The 15286-nt window shown below is 36.8% G+C and overlaps 1 long non-coding RNA gene across 1 annotated transcript in view; it reads left to right on the top strand.

The window, feature by feature from the left end:
- The window catches only part of LOC131909113 (uncharacterized), an 84869-nt gene that overhangs the window by 1018 nt on the left and 68565 nt on the right, over positions 1 to 15286 (top strand). The window lies entirely within an intron of this gene.

The raw sequence follows: 15286 nt of genomic DNA, 5'->3' as shown, positions 1-15286 counted from the left end.
GGTGGTTCTGTTTTTATAACCTAAGGAACATTCCTACTCACTCCCAAAGTGGATACACTAATTTACATTTCCCTCTACTATTGTCATTTGGTTTCTTGTTGACAACTATTCCGATTAAAGTGAGATAAAATTTCAGTAGAGCTTCCATTTGGGTTTCCCAGATGGAAGATGGACACCATTTTGTCATAGACTTCTTTTCTATTTAAATTTCATTTTTTTTTAACAACTGTCTGGGCAACTCATCTCTGTGCACTTACTGATTAGGCGATGGTGGGTCCTTAGTGTTCTGAATTCCCTGTGTAGTGTATTAATCTCAGAGACAAGGGGTAGCTAACACAGCCATCCTTCTGCTTTGCAGTCCTTTCCTCATTCCGTCATTACCTTCACTGTAGAGGTTTTATTTTAGACGATCTTCGCAATCAATTTTTGTTATCATTTCCTGGGGCCTAGGATACGTCACCTGGATTATTTGAAGGCTTCTTCTGGGACATCTGAACTTGTGATAAACTACCATGTCACTTTATCTTTCACCAGTAACCACAGCTATGGTCCAAGTCTTTGAAGACAATGTGCGCTGATACCATTGAGAAAGCTTCTGTGAAGAATAACAGAAAAATAAAATTAAAGTAATTTTCAATATAATAAATTTATTATTTCACAAAACAGAAACTAAACCTAAAAAACTGATTCTGCAGTTCCATGTTTTTATGGTTCTGCCATTATTTCAATCTGCAGTAAAACAACTGCACCAATTCAGAGTATCTTAGAGAAGCAATGAGAGTAAGATTCAGAAATCAACCCTTTTTTTCAGTTTCCACAATTTCCAAAGCAAGAAACTCTTCTTTTGACCCACCAGCCAGTTTCTCATCACGATAGACACGTACATTAGGACTCTAATAAAATTACTAAACGGATCACCACCAAGGAAACTGATACCAATGTGTCGCCTTAAGACTAACCTGTGGTTGAAAAGAAGGTAGTTTCTCACATTCATGCCAAGAGGACTACATACATGTTTAAATCCAAGAACTGTTAAAATGACAGAAAGATAACAAGTGCAGGGTATGTGGGTAAAACGCGGTGCTAATCGTTCAGCATGGAGGGACTTACGTTGAGGACTTCCCAAACCATTCCTGTGAGAGAAGTACGGCTAGATGAAGAAGGGCCTAATAGTTTAGAAACCCCAGATTCAACTCATCCTCTTGCCAAACGCATTTATTTTAATCCCGTGTTAATTTTGCTAGATATTTTCACTCAGTTTTGGAGTTTAGAATCTTAGAAATGCTTTGTTTTTATTTTGCTTAAAATTGAGCTTTAATACATCACCCTATTAACCCTTTACCACAATGATATTATGCTTGTCAATATTTTTCATGACTAAAAATGTCCCTGGTCTTTTAAAGAAATAGAGCTTCATATATTTAGATAATTTTATTATAGTGAAAAAACTCCAAAAATACATATGTTTTCTAATCCAGCCATCAGACAATTTATGAGCAGTTTTCTATTTCTACTCTCAAACTAACATGTGAATTTATTAGCATTTATAAATATGATAATTATGTCAATTCTGAAATACTTTTTAGGGTGTTTATGATTCTATGAAATCTGTTAGTAATTCATTTGAAAATTACCACCTTTAACTTAGAGGAAAGTTTGGCTCAAATAATTACATCTACCATTTAATTGCCTCCATTCTTTATTCACCATATAAAATGCACATATTTGTGCTTTTAACGTAAATTATTTAACAAGAATATACATCTATTTTTTCCGCTGAGAAATTAATTGGAACATAAAATTGTAGGTATTCAGCTGTCTCCCTGCAGTTTTCCTTCTTACTTTGAATCTTTAGTGATTTCTTTGGGTTTGAGTGAAATCAATTTTGCAATTTTCGTTAATAAGTGTAAGCACTTTCTCGTATTCATAAATCAGTCTGCAGTACAATATGTTTTATAAGGCAGAGAAATTCAGGAGAACAATCATTTGTACTTATGTCAGTCCTTTGAGGATCATTTGTTTGATTGATTTCACTTATGAGTACACCCTACATTGTTGATAGAGAAGGTCATAGCAAAGGCAAACTGACCTCCATGGTCTATGCTGTACTTCATTCAGCTCAATCCTCAGGGGATGCTACACATGTTTATACTGTCAAAAGACACATAGCAGATTACTTGAGCTGCAAGGCTCATGCTTGGAATTTTTAATTGGAGATTTCAACTGAAATGTTGTCACACTTAAACCAAAGAAGAGGTCTAAGGTGAGCTAATCATAGTAAATGGTTTTAAGAATTGTGCATTAGAGGAATTTAAGTTGATTGATTTGGGATATTAAAAATTTCCTAGAAAAGCTTAAAAGTTTAAACAGTGCTTAGAGCTGCGTTAACAACATCTCTTTCCAGTAAATATTTCATTATTTATTAGGATGAAAAGTTAAAGAAATAAACTAGCAGTCACTGCACGAGCTTTTCAGTAATTGAATTAAAAACACACTAGGCAATGGAATTAACATTTTCTGGACCAGCATTACATTTCCCACTCACAGTCAAATATGACTACTGCCTAGATTTATAAAAGAAATTGTACTAATATAGTTCGTTGACTTCTTACCTAACTATTTAATGACTTCTGCCCCGTCAAGCACAACCCTTTCAGAAACAAGAAAGCATCAGATTCTAGTATTTGTCTATAGGAAGTGTGTGGGAGAGTGGATGTAATGGATGGATAAAGCTCCATCTAACATCATGAAGCAAGTACTTGGTGCTGGTTCTGAAGTTCAAGAAGATTAATAAAATTGCCTCTGTGTGTCTCTTGGCATTTCTCTCTGAAGCTCCATCATACAGGTTGTATCAGAATACATAGGTGAAGGAAGCTGATGTTGAAAAGAAATTCCTTACATAGCCTAAAGTTTCAGAGAAACCAAAGAGAAATATGGCTACCCACTACAGAGAATGTTTTCCAGGAGACAATTGGACCAATCCATTAAAATCAGAAAAGACTGAGATTGATTTTTGTAGTGGTAGCCCTGGAAACTAAGAGATTACTAATTCGTGTTTGGTAATGTGTGAGCAAAGAGAAGCCTGAAGATTGAGAGAGAACTAGGCCAGCAGAGATTCTTCCCTGGGATAAGGGAGATTATAGTACCTTTTCATGCAGAGAAAGTTTTATGGGCTAACCATTTCAGGGTCACCAGTAAAATGGCACACAAGAAAGGTAGCTGCCTGTAATATGTTGTGATAATAAGAAGGATAAAGGTAAGAGACAAGAGGGTTCAATGGCAAACTCTTCAAATACAAAGGAGAAGTAACAGGCCTGTCTTGTTATTTCAGAGGAAAGCCTTAATGAAAGGATAGGACTTGCTGGGAGAGTTGGCACTCCCTTTCATTGAATCTGTAATCACTTCTCCTATATGATTTGAAGGCAACAAAATCTATAGTTTGAATGTGTTCACACGAGGGATATTTTTAAAATAGTTCTAACCTCCACAGAGGTCAAAGTCAACTCCAAATCTTCTTTTAATTCCTTATAAAGGAGGATTCTCAATTACTGGTGTGATGATCTGAGTGAGAATCTCCCATTAGTAGAAGTTAAATGCACAACATTTTCCCAGATCTGCAGAAGACTGCATTTTGCACAATTGCCCAGGGATTGTAATTTTCAACTGAAAGGGGACAAAATGGGCTAGAATTAATTCCTTTTGATTTTGTGCCCCATTTCTTCATAAATTTCCAAACAATAGTGACAGCCACCTACTGCTTTCTCCAACAGTAAACAGGTCAGTTTAGAATATAGTCATTATATCAGCTCACAGAAAGAGAAAATATGTGCATGTAAACACAAATGGACTAGAGCTACACAATTATTTTTCTTTTGAAAATGAACCAGGTTGGCAGCCTCACTAATAAACAGGGCTGAATGCTATCTTAGTCATATGTTTGAGGTTTTGGAAAACTGGATCTTGTAATAATTGCATATTACATCTACATATTTCAAATGAGGTTGTAATGGCTATTATCATCAGAATGAATAGAAAAACAATTAACCATGATTAGCCTCTTTATGCGAAGAGTTACCTCCTTATTTTGGCATTCAGTTTGTAATCATTTTGAAATTAGCGAAGAGTTTAAATAATTTTATTTATTTATTTTCATATTTCAATAGCACAAAAACAAATGAGTTTCTTAACCTTACGCATTTCCATGAAAAGGTAGAAAATGTGACCGCATTTATAGTGTACAAAGCTTGCTCCCCTAACTGCAAAACAAACAACCGAAAGAAATCTTTCTGATGTTTATTCGACTTAAGTTTGAAACAGAGCTAACTTGAAATAACTACTATTAGATCCATTATTTCACTTTATACTCTACCGAGAATGACTAATTTTCAATATCACAGGTCACTGTCAAAGGTAAATTGTTCCCAATAAAAGAATAACATGATTTGGTAAACATGCATTTGCTGATGCATCTGTGATTTCCAAATATCCATCCCTTTGAAATTCTGGAAATATTTTCATGCTTGCCTTCCACTCTACATTTAGCATGCAGTCCATTTGGTCACAGGTTCTCACATACTATGGCTTAGAAAAATGATGCTTTAAAACTACCTCTTTGTAAATCAAGGCCATAACCTTTTTGGGTTACTGAATTGCAGAGCCTTACTGTATTGCCTGCAGGGATGTGTTGGGGTCCTGCAAGGACTGAATAGTAGTGGAATCCCATGGACTCCAGTGGCACAGTCTGGAACTTCATTTGGTGGCAGCCAACACATTCAATTCTCCAGGAGTTTCAGCTCCTTGTAAAGGTTGCCTTCTGCACTGTTCTTACTTATAAGGCTTGGGGAGTGTCCAGGAGCTGCAGATAGAGTATCAAACAGAGGGAATTGCAGCTTTGAGTTCTTTGGAATGATTGCAAATTACAAGGGGTTTCTACTTAGATCTATGTTATATTAGAAAGATAGCAATTTTGTTTCCTCAGGGAAAAGAGAGAAAGCACAGGGACAAATAGCCAAACTAGTGGAACCATATGAAATATGAACCAATAGCTAAGGAGCCCCCAACTGGATCAGGCCCTCTGAATAAATGAGACAGTTGATTAGCTTGGACTGTTTGGGAAGCACCCAGGCAGTGGGACCAGGACCTGTCCTTAGAGCATGAGCTGGCTGTTTGGAATCTGGGGCCTATGCTGGGACACTTTGCTCAGCCTGGGAGGAGGGGACTGGACCTGCCTTGACTGAATCTACCAGGTTAAACTGAATCCCCAGGGGAGTCCTTGCCCTGGAAGAGATGGGAATGGGGGATGGGTTGGGGAGAGAGTTGGGGGGGCACGGGAGGAGGGAGGACAGGGGAATTTGTTGCTGATATGCAAAATTAAATTAAATTATAAAATAAAAAAAATAAAAAGACAGAGGAAAGAACAAGAACAACAAAAAGAAATTGAATTTAAAAAAATTAATTTAGGGTAGAAAGAGTCAGCTGAGATTTGCAATGTAAGGCGTTAAATGCAGTAAACTCTGTGTGCCTCTACTGCATTCAGTTGTTGGGCCTATCACCATTTCCATAGTTGCCCACTTGCCTCCTCATTATTATTCCATATTGAAGAATTTCAGGAGCAGATTTCTCAAAATGTGTTTTACCATAAATATTCAAAGACTGAATGTCACTGTCATTATTTTCTGGAAGTCGAAGTCTTCCGCATAATGTATTCTCAATAACCTTTTTGACTTTGTTAAATGATATATTTTTCAAAGCTAGGGCAAGACATTCCTCCGTTACAGTTCAACAGCAGCAAAAACCCTCATTTTAGAATTATAAAATAAAAAAATGTATAGATTTATTCAAAAGTCGGCCTTATTTTACAATTTATCTGACAATTGAAAAATTGAAATCTATACCTTTTGATATATTTGACTTCATTCTGTTTTTTTTTTTTTTTCAAATTTTTTACAAGCAGTTTCCCTATGGAGAAGGCAACGCTATCATCAGAATCTGAAGTATACCTCCTAGTCTTATGATTTAAAGGCTGGATCCTCACTGGTGCTGGTATTTCAAAGGCTATGGATCCATGCTAGCAGAAGTAGGCCATGAGGGGATGGGAAGTTGAAGGCTAGGTAGGTGCCCATTCCAGGTTCTACCCTCCTTTATTATGCTTACTAGGCTACAACTATGCAAATATCTCCACTACCTTCTCACAGCCCCAAGTGAGCCAATCCCAAGGCCATGCCTTCCCTCCATGAGTAGTTGAAACACACCTGAAACTAGAGTAGAGAACATTTTTTCTTCTTCTTCAGTTGTATCTGGCAAAGATTTTGTCATAGCAATGAAGAATTCAGGCCTGTTCTAATTCTTTAAGACAAATGACTGCCCCATCTAATGTGTAGCCATAGTTTTAAAATAGCAACTTGAGGCATCATTTATAAACCATGAGAATCATAGATTATATGATAAATGTAATGACTTTAGTAAATTACTAAAATTTTCTAAGACCAATGTAGTTCAGTTTTAAAACCTACCTGTAACTCCCCCAAGTGTATTTTTATACTCATTTGTGATTAATTTAAGTTGAAAATATAGAAAGCTTTGGTATGTTTTCTGCTGTACAAGTAATTACCTTTGAGTGTATTACTGTGAATGGAAGCACACAATAGTTATCTTTTCCACAGGACTTCTTTCCGTTAACAGGATACTCTAGAGGTACCGTGATAAGTTTCATGAGGGAGGTAAAGCAAGTGCTTCCTAAAGATACTATATACCCTACTTGCCAGAAGCCAAGCATTTTATGTTATAGTGAAAAGAAGAAAGAAAAGAGTAAATGTTACTGGGTCTATTTTGTAACTGTTAATAAACTAAGGGAAAGTGCTAGCTGGTTTTATGTCAACTTGACACAAGCTAGATTAATCAGAGAGGAGGGAGCCTCCATTGAGGAAATGCCTCCATAATATTGGGTTTAGGCAAGCCAGTAGGACATTTTCTTGATTAGTGATTGTTGGGGGAGGGTCCAGCCCATTATGGACGATGCCACCCCTGGGCTGGTGGTCCTGAGTTTTATAACAAAGCAGGAGGAGGAAGCCAAGAAGAGCAAGCATACTAGCAGCACCCCTCCATGGCCTGCCTCCAGATTGCTGCCCTGTTCAAGTTCCCGTCCTTCAGTTATGAACAGTGACATGGAAGTTTATGTGAAATAAACCCTTTACTGCCTCAATTGCTTTGGTCATGGTGTCTCACCACAGCAATGATAACCCCAACTAGGACAGGGGAGTACCCAGAAATATTCAGTGTTCACAGGATAGCCATACATGTCTTTAGTTACTGATTTGTGAAGCAGAAAAGTCAAATGAAGAGACATGGAAAGTCTTCATTGGCCATTGCTGGCTTTGAGAGTAAAAATCTACAATGAAATTAGGAATGATGGCAGGCTCTTGGGCTTATAAAATGCATTCTAACAAGCTGTCTCCCCAGCATCTCCATAAAGATAGGTCAAGTTTGTTGTAGTTTTTGATCTGTGATCCTGCCTCAAATACAAGTTCACGTTGTAATATTGCTACTTTAGGTATCACTAATAATTAAATTTTCTGTTGTGTTACAGCATCAGTAGTAAGGTAATATAAGTACATGCAACTCCTGTTGCATTTAAATTACTAAACAATATTTTATTTTTGTGGAGACAATATTGTTATATTTGCCATTGAGGGATGTTAAGATTGTTAATAGCTTTAATCTATCAGTACTAGTCATTCAACAAACATGATTAATATTTTATGTGGACATTTTGTGTTATACCTTGGTCTGATACAAATGTATGGAGTATGAGTTAAGAAACTATCCAGCTTTCTTCCACAGCATTGATTTCATTTTATATTTCCACCAGCATTGCATGAGGATTATAGTGTCTGCACATATTAACAATTTCATATCATCTTTTTAATTACCATGTTTCTATTAAGTATATAATAAATCTTCTTGTGAGTGACATCCTCAAACAAAGACACAGAGCTTAATATCATATACATATTGATTGTCTTAATATCTTTTTTTGCTGAAACTGCTACTCAAAAATTTATCCATTTTTAAAATTAGTATATTTTATTAAGTTTTAAGCATTCTTTTTGTATTCTAGAAGCAAGACGTATTTCAAATATATAATTATTATGTTTCAAAGTGTATACCTTACGTTCCTATCTTTTTAATAATGTTTTTTTATTTTCTCCCTCTCTCTGTCTCTTTCTCTCTATATTAATCTTCTCTCATACATTACATCTGGATTGCAGTTTACCCTCTCTCTACTCCTCCCCGGCCCCCTACCACCACCTCCCCTTCCCCCTAGATCCATTCCTTCTCCATTTTCCTTCAGAAAAGAGCAGGCCTCCAAGAGATATCAAATGGACATGGCACAACAAGTTGTAATAAGAGTAGGCACAAACCCTCATGTCAAGGCTGGATGAGGCAACCTATTGGAGGAAAAGTGGCCAGGAGTAAGCAAAAGGGTCAGAGACATGCACCCTCACACACACATACACTTCCACTGTTAGGGGTCCCACAAGAACACTAAGCTCTACAACCATAGCATATATGCAGAGGACCTATCTGAGACCCAAACAGGCTACCTCATTGTCCTTTTCATCTCTGTGAGCCGCTAGAAGCCCAGCCTGTTTAATTCTGTAGACTGTGTTCTCTGGTATCTTTGACCCCTCCATCTCCTATAATACTTCCTTCTTCTCTTTTGCTGGGTTCTCCAAGCTCCACCTAACTTTTGGCTGTGGGACTCTGCATCTGCTCTTATCAGTTGTTGGGTGAAGCCCCTCTGTTGACAACTGGATTAGGCACCAATCTATAGTTATAATAGAGTATCATTAGGAATCATTTCATTTACCTTTTTTGTTATTGTTGTTTTGTTCTATCCTAGGTCCCTGGGCTATCCAGCCTCTGGTTCCTGGCCATACAAGCAGTGTCAGGAATGGACTCTTTCTCAGTTGAGTGGACTTCAAGTTGGACCAGTCATTAGTTGGCCACTCCCACAAATTCTGTGCCACCTTTAAATACCTAGCACATTCTGGAGCAGGACAAATTTTAGGTCATAGTTTTTGTGGCAGAGTTAGTGTCCCAGTCCCACCACTGGAAACCAACATTTTAACTATTGAGGTCCAATTTACCAAGTTTTGGTTTTCCTTTGCATGATACTTTGTGTGTGTGTGTGCTATGTCTGTTTGCCCTCCATACTCTCCATTGTATTAAGTGTTTTGATCTGAAGTTAATATTATGATCCATTTTTAATGAACATTTTATATAGTTTGAGGTAAGGGACAGAGTGGGAGAGCAATGAAATAAATACCATGACAGAGGAAGACATTATGTGGTAAGGGAGAAACCTGATACTAGGGAAATTCCCAGGGATCCACAAGGACGATCCCAGATTAGACTACTAGCAATAGTGGAGAGGGTGCCTGAACTGGCCTACCCTGGTAATCAGATTGGTGAATATCCTAACTGTCATCATAGAGCCTGGAAGCAGATGCAGAGATCCACAACCATGCACCAGGCAGAGCTCTGGGAGTCTAGTCAAAGAGATGGAAGAGGGATTACATGAGCAAGGGAGGTCAAGATCATGATGGGGAAATCTACAGAGACAACTGAACCAAGCTCAAAGGAACCCATGAACTTTAGACTGAGAGCTGTGGAACCTGCATGGGACCAGACTAGATCCTCTGCATACGGGAGACAGTTGTATAGCTGGGTCTGTTTGAGAGGCCCCTGGCAGTGTGATTGGGATCTATCCCTGGTGCATGGTCTGACACCTTGCTCACCCCTGATAAAGCAGAGAGGGGCTTGGTCCTCCCTGGACTGAATGTACCAGGTTTAGCTGTCTCCGCATGGGAGAACTTACCTTGTTGGAGAAGGGGATAAGGGAGTTTAAGGCAGGGTGGGGGGAGGTAAACAGAGTGGGTAGGGCAGGAGGAGGAATGAGAGGGTGATCTGTGGTTGGTATGTAAAATGAATTTAAAGAAAAAGAAATTGTTTATTTTGTCATAGGGCTATCCAACTGTCTTTTATTCACAGAAATAATTCATATTAAGAAATTTTCAAGTTGATTATCTGGCACCTTAGATCAGCCACTGAACCCCTATACAATGTTGTTCTTCTAACTGTAGAAAATTCATTTAAACATAACATTATATATATATGGTGTTTTTATTGTCATTCATTTTTTTACTATTGAAATTAGTAATCCATGCCTGACATCATTTGCTTCTTGGAATACGTTTTTTATTAAGGACTCTGACTTTCCATTTGATAAATATAAATCTAAAAAATGATTTATTATTTTCTTTTATGAGGATAGGTTAACTTTTCATGTTTCTTAGCATTTCAATATTTAAGTTGAAAACTTTAAAAAGTCATTTTTTTTAAAATCAGATTAGGTTTAAAGATTTAAGGTCATGTAACATTCATAGGAATTTTGGAAGAGTTATCATTTTGTTTAAAAACTACAGTGAATAGGAGTGGAAAGGTTTTTATTTTAGTTTAAAAAACACATCCTTGGGAACATTGGGCACTACCTATCCTTCTAATGAAAACTGGTACATCACCAAGAGATTACATTATAGTGCCTTACCAAGATACAGAGCCTTGCAACAGATATTCTGTAGTCTTTACTGAATACTGGGTTCCATTCAATAATAACATAAAAAGCAGAGTTCATGTCATTCTGCACTCTGCTTTTTATAGTTTTAAGATGTTCAACATGACTGTCATATTTAACTCAGGAAAATCTGTAGCTTCAGAGTCTTTATTGCATCTGCTGACTGAAGATAGTGTTAGTAAGCGTCAGAATCCTAAAAGACTGCTTTTCTGAGCTCCCCTTTACATTAGGCTTCCGGCTGAACATAGCTATAGGGAGGTTGGTAGGAGTACAGGAGGCGGGGAGGGAGAAGACAAAACAGCCTCCTCCCTTTTCTTCATTATTTTTTATGGTTTAAAAACTGCTCTGTAGTTAATTTTGATTGCAAACTTGATTGGGTTGAGAAATGCCAAAGTGACTACACCATACCTCTGGGCATGTCTATGTAATGGAACTATTCCATCATGGCAATCCTGACTTAAAGAATTGTGTTTATCAATTAATGGCTTCAAAATTTGCATATTGCCTGTTTGGAAAGAAAGAATGGGAATGAATGGAGACGTCCCTGGGATATCTTAGGTCATGGTCCTTTGCAGTATGTCTCAGCTTCCTGTTCAACATGATGTGATCTCTTCTTCCTGTATATCCAGGGTGAATCTCCACTGGAGTATGCACTGTACCAGGATGAACTGACTGAGCATGTAGAGGACAACCTACCAAACTGAGTCATCTGAAATCATCCTGAGTATGTAGGACACAACCTACCAAACTGAGTCATCTGAAATCCTGGGACAATTTTTTTGCTCTTCTTTCAGACTTTTACATGACATCTACAAAAAAGTAACTAATACAAATGAAACACATGAAAACATGGAATTTAAAAAGAATGCCTTTATTGCTGGAAACATGTGACTCTCAATCACTCTGAGTGTTTTAAAAATGGATCAACATGATTTTAACAAGCCAGTGCCCCCATAATGATGTACTCTCCTAGAAAGTAGAATAGAATCAGAGAATGCTGCTCCTTTACCTATCAGCATCTCTTTGACTTTACCATAACCACATGTGACAACCACACACCAAACTTGTTATTTGCCAAAATCCTGAAAATATTCTTTTTTCATTCACTCTTTGGATTAGTTTACTTTCTGTCCTGGTTAAATATTTAATCTACTGCTGCTGTCTAAGAATCACCATTGTGTTAGTTGTTCTAATTATAAACTATCTTACACATTTTTCAGCACTAAATGCTACTTTGTTTGACTATTTAAAATTTTGGATTTCTCAGCAGTAGGCTGCTTATAAGGTTGATTGTTCAATTGTACTGTCATCTCATTTTATAAATCAACTTTTAATTTGAGGCTCTCAGATATAGTAACTGAAAATGTGAACATATGAATAGTCTAATCACCCTTCATTATGCCATTAGGTATACAAAAGAAATCAAGAAATGATATAATTTAGTTAGAATTCTTTCATTTTGTGTCAGAAGTTTTTTTAATGGCTTTTGTGAAGTATTGTTTCAATTCTATTTCCAAAAATCATAAAGCAGAAGTTGTTTTTACAAAGTACATAGAAAACTGATTCACTGGTGCTGGGCATTTTCCAAGTGTGTTGCAGTATTTCCAGTCTGTACCATATGTACTAAAGGCATTGGTGTTTAAGTAACCATTGCATTAGATGAGCTGATTTCAGTTCTAAAGCAAAGGCTGGTATGTAGCTAGAGTTTTCCTGCCTTGCTCACGTCAGCACAAATCTCTGTCACCTACCAGTCCCACAGCCGCTCAGACCCAACCAAGTAAACACAGAGACTTACATTGCTTACAAACTGTATGGCTGTGGCAGGCTTTTGCTAACTGTTCTTATAGCTTAAATTAATCCATTCCCATAAATCTATACCTTGCCATGTGGCTTGTGGCTTACCGGCATCTTCACATGCTGCTTGTCATGGCAGAGGCTGGCAGTGTCTCCTTCACTCAGCCTTCCACTTCCCACCTACTTCCTGCCTGGCCACTGGCCAATCAGTGTTTTATTTATATAAAACTATATCCACAGCACTGGTATCAGTAAACAGTCAAGTGCTCAGATAGTATTAGAAATGTAGTTTCCTGTTTAAAAACAACCACTTCTCAGGTGAAGGTGAAGGGACAGATCCAATTTTATTTCAAATGCAAGGATGATTTAAGTATTGTTCTCTTAAAAGAGTATTAGTAAAAATAATGAATTGTAATATAACTTTTAATTGTCTGTAGGACAATTATCATAAGCCCTATTTTAATCCTCATATTTTCAGTTTCAACCACATTTGCCCTCATTAAAACTTCAAAATCTATACCTATAAGGTATCTCAGTTGGCAAAGTTGCTTGTTGCCAAACTTGGCAACCTGAGTTGATCCCTGTGACCCATCCTGTAGAAATATAGAACTAAATATCTCCATATGTGCTCTGAACTCACGCATGATCCACATATGTACAGACACAATTTCCCCCACATAAAAATAACGACCATAGAATGTTTGACAATTGAAAACATTTCAGAACACCTCTGAGAATGTATTGATGTTTCTAAAGGAGGCATCACAGAGTGAACGATACTTCTCAGTATTCATTTCTATTACCTGTTCTCTATCATAAGTGTAATCTGCACTCCTTTCAACACAAAGAAGCATACATTAGAATTACTTATTAAAACTACAATTATTTGCAATTGTCTGGCGACTGACTTATATTAAAGTTGTTCATTGTCCTTTAACATCTAATGGTCTTTTATCAGTTAAGAGACAGACGTCTAGCTAAGCTATAGCTCTACCCCTGATCCACACATCAGCTTGCCATTTGTTTGTAAATGTCTAGCATTCATAATTGCATAGCACATGGTGATCTTAGTGGCCATATGTGTTTCTGAATCTCATTCTTTATTAAACTTGAACCTTAGTTGAAAATTTCTGAACAAAATGGTACTGTGTCCCAATGACTGGGATTGTTTAGGATGTTATGTGGGGAACATACATTTTGACATACAATTGCCTAAATTTAGGAGATAAGCCAAAAGGAAAATCAGGAGAGAGATACTTGATTAATATAAATATATCATAAAATTTTGTTCATATTTTTATATTTATGATATTAAGGAATTTTATTATATTTTTATGGTCTATATGATAATTTCTTTCTGAATCATAATTACAGGTTAATAATAAGTCCCTTAAGTCAGAGGTACAAGTCAGGAGTAAAGAGGTTGTTTACCACATACAAGCCCACAGGTTCAGACTCTAAGCCACAAGAAAAAATGACTGAATACTACATATCAATAGTGCCATAAGCAATGACACTAAGTTCAAATTCTGCATGAAAGATGATTAAATTCCACTGCTAATAACAGAAAGTTATAGAATTATGAATATAGGGCTTTTGAAAACATGAGCAGTCTGGGGTTTGGCTAAATGCTAAGGCAGTTGCCTAGCATGCAAAAACTGTTTAATCCTCAACAATGGATTGGGGATGGCTTTGTCCTCACTTAAGGAGATAATAAGCAATTCTGACTATTATTTGCCACATTTTGAGTATGCTATGACTTGCTCACCAGATTATTTTATCATTTGCTTTTGGTATTATCCTTTACCCTAACCTAATAGTCCAAGAGTCCTGACCAGTGTTGTGTATGGTTATCATTCTGCTCCAACATAGTTTCCAATAAAGCCTCTTTGGTTGGTATCACTTGCCTCTTACTGATTTCTGTGGCAAATTGAGCTAAAGACAACTCATATGTTTGTGTATGTCTGTGTGCATATGTGAAAAAAAAATCTGCATAGGTTGTGCAATCCCAAGTGGTCAGTCTTGAACACATATAAGTAAGAACAATGTCTTATCTTGTGTCTAAATGGACTCAATACATTATATATGTATATATATATATGTGTTTGTATATATATATATTCACTCACACATGCAAATATATACGTATATGTAATAATAGGAAGAGGTCATGAAAATGAGGAGAGGGAGGGGACCTGGGAAGAGTTGAAGGAGTAAGGGAGAGGCAAAAGTGATTCAGATTTTAATGTATATAGTTCTCAAAAAATACAGTTAAAAAGTATGTATTTCTTGTGGGTTAGAACTTTGAAACAACATGCCTTGAAAGAACTAAAATGTCTTCTAACTACTCAAAACTCCTTTATCTTCTTCTTGATTTGAACTCACTACCTGTTGATCAGCACTGATGATTAGATGCCATGTTTTTCTAAGATATTCAGAAATGACTGTAGACTGGAGAAGTATCTGTAATTAGAAGGAGGAATTATTGATCTGAGGAAAGCATAACTTTTGCTTATGTTCATGAAATACTATGAGCAAATAACAATGTAAGACCAAAGTGTCAATACTCTGGAAAGTGGGCAGTCTCAAGGATTTTAGGACATATCTTGATGTGAACTGTAGGGAAGGAAAGAGGCAAGGCCAGGGTATCCAAATGATGCTTCTTTAATCCTGGTATACTTGATTCACCTTCTAAGTACACTGTTCTTCTCCCAAGACAGCATTCATGTCTTTTTTGTAACTTTGAGACAGATCTTAAACAGAAGCAATTTTAGGTAGTTAGTGACTCTCTCATTTGTTATTATTGTTACTTTGTAATGGTCAAATATTATAATGAAAGATGAATACCATAAAGAC

This window comes from Peromyscus eremicus, chromosome 4 (genome assembly GCF_949786415.1).
Source record: "Peromyscus eremicus chromosome 4, PerEre_H2_v1, whole genome shotgun sequence".
NCBI lineage: Eukaryota > Metazoa > Chordata > Mammalia > Rodentia > Cricetidae > Peromyscus > Peromyscus eremicus.
This window is presented reverse-complemented; position numbering and strand designations above follow the sequence as displayed.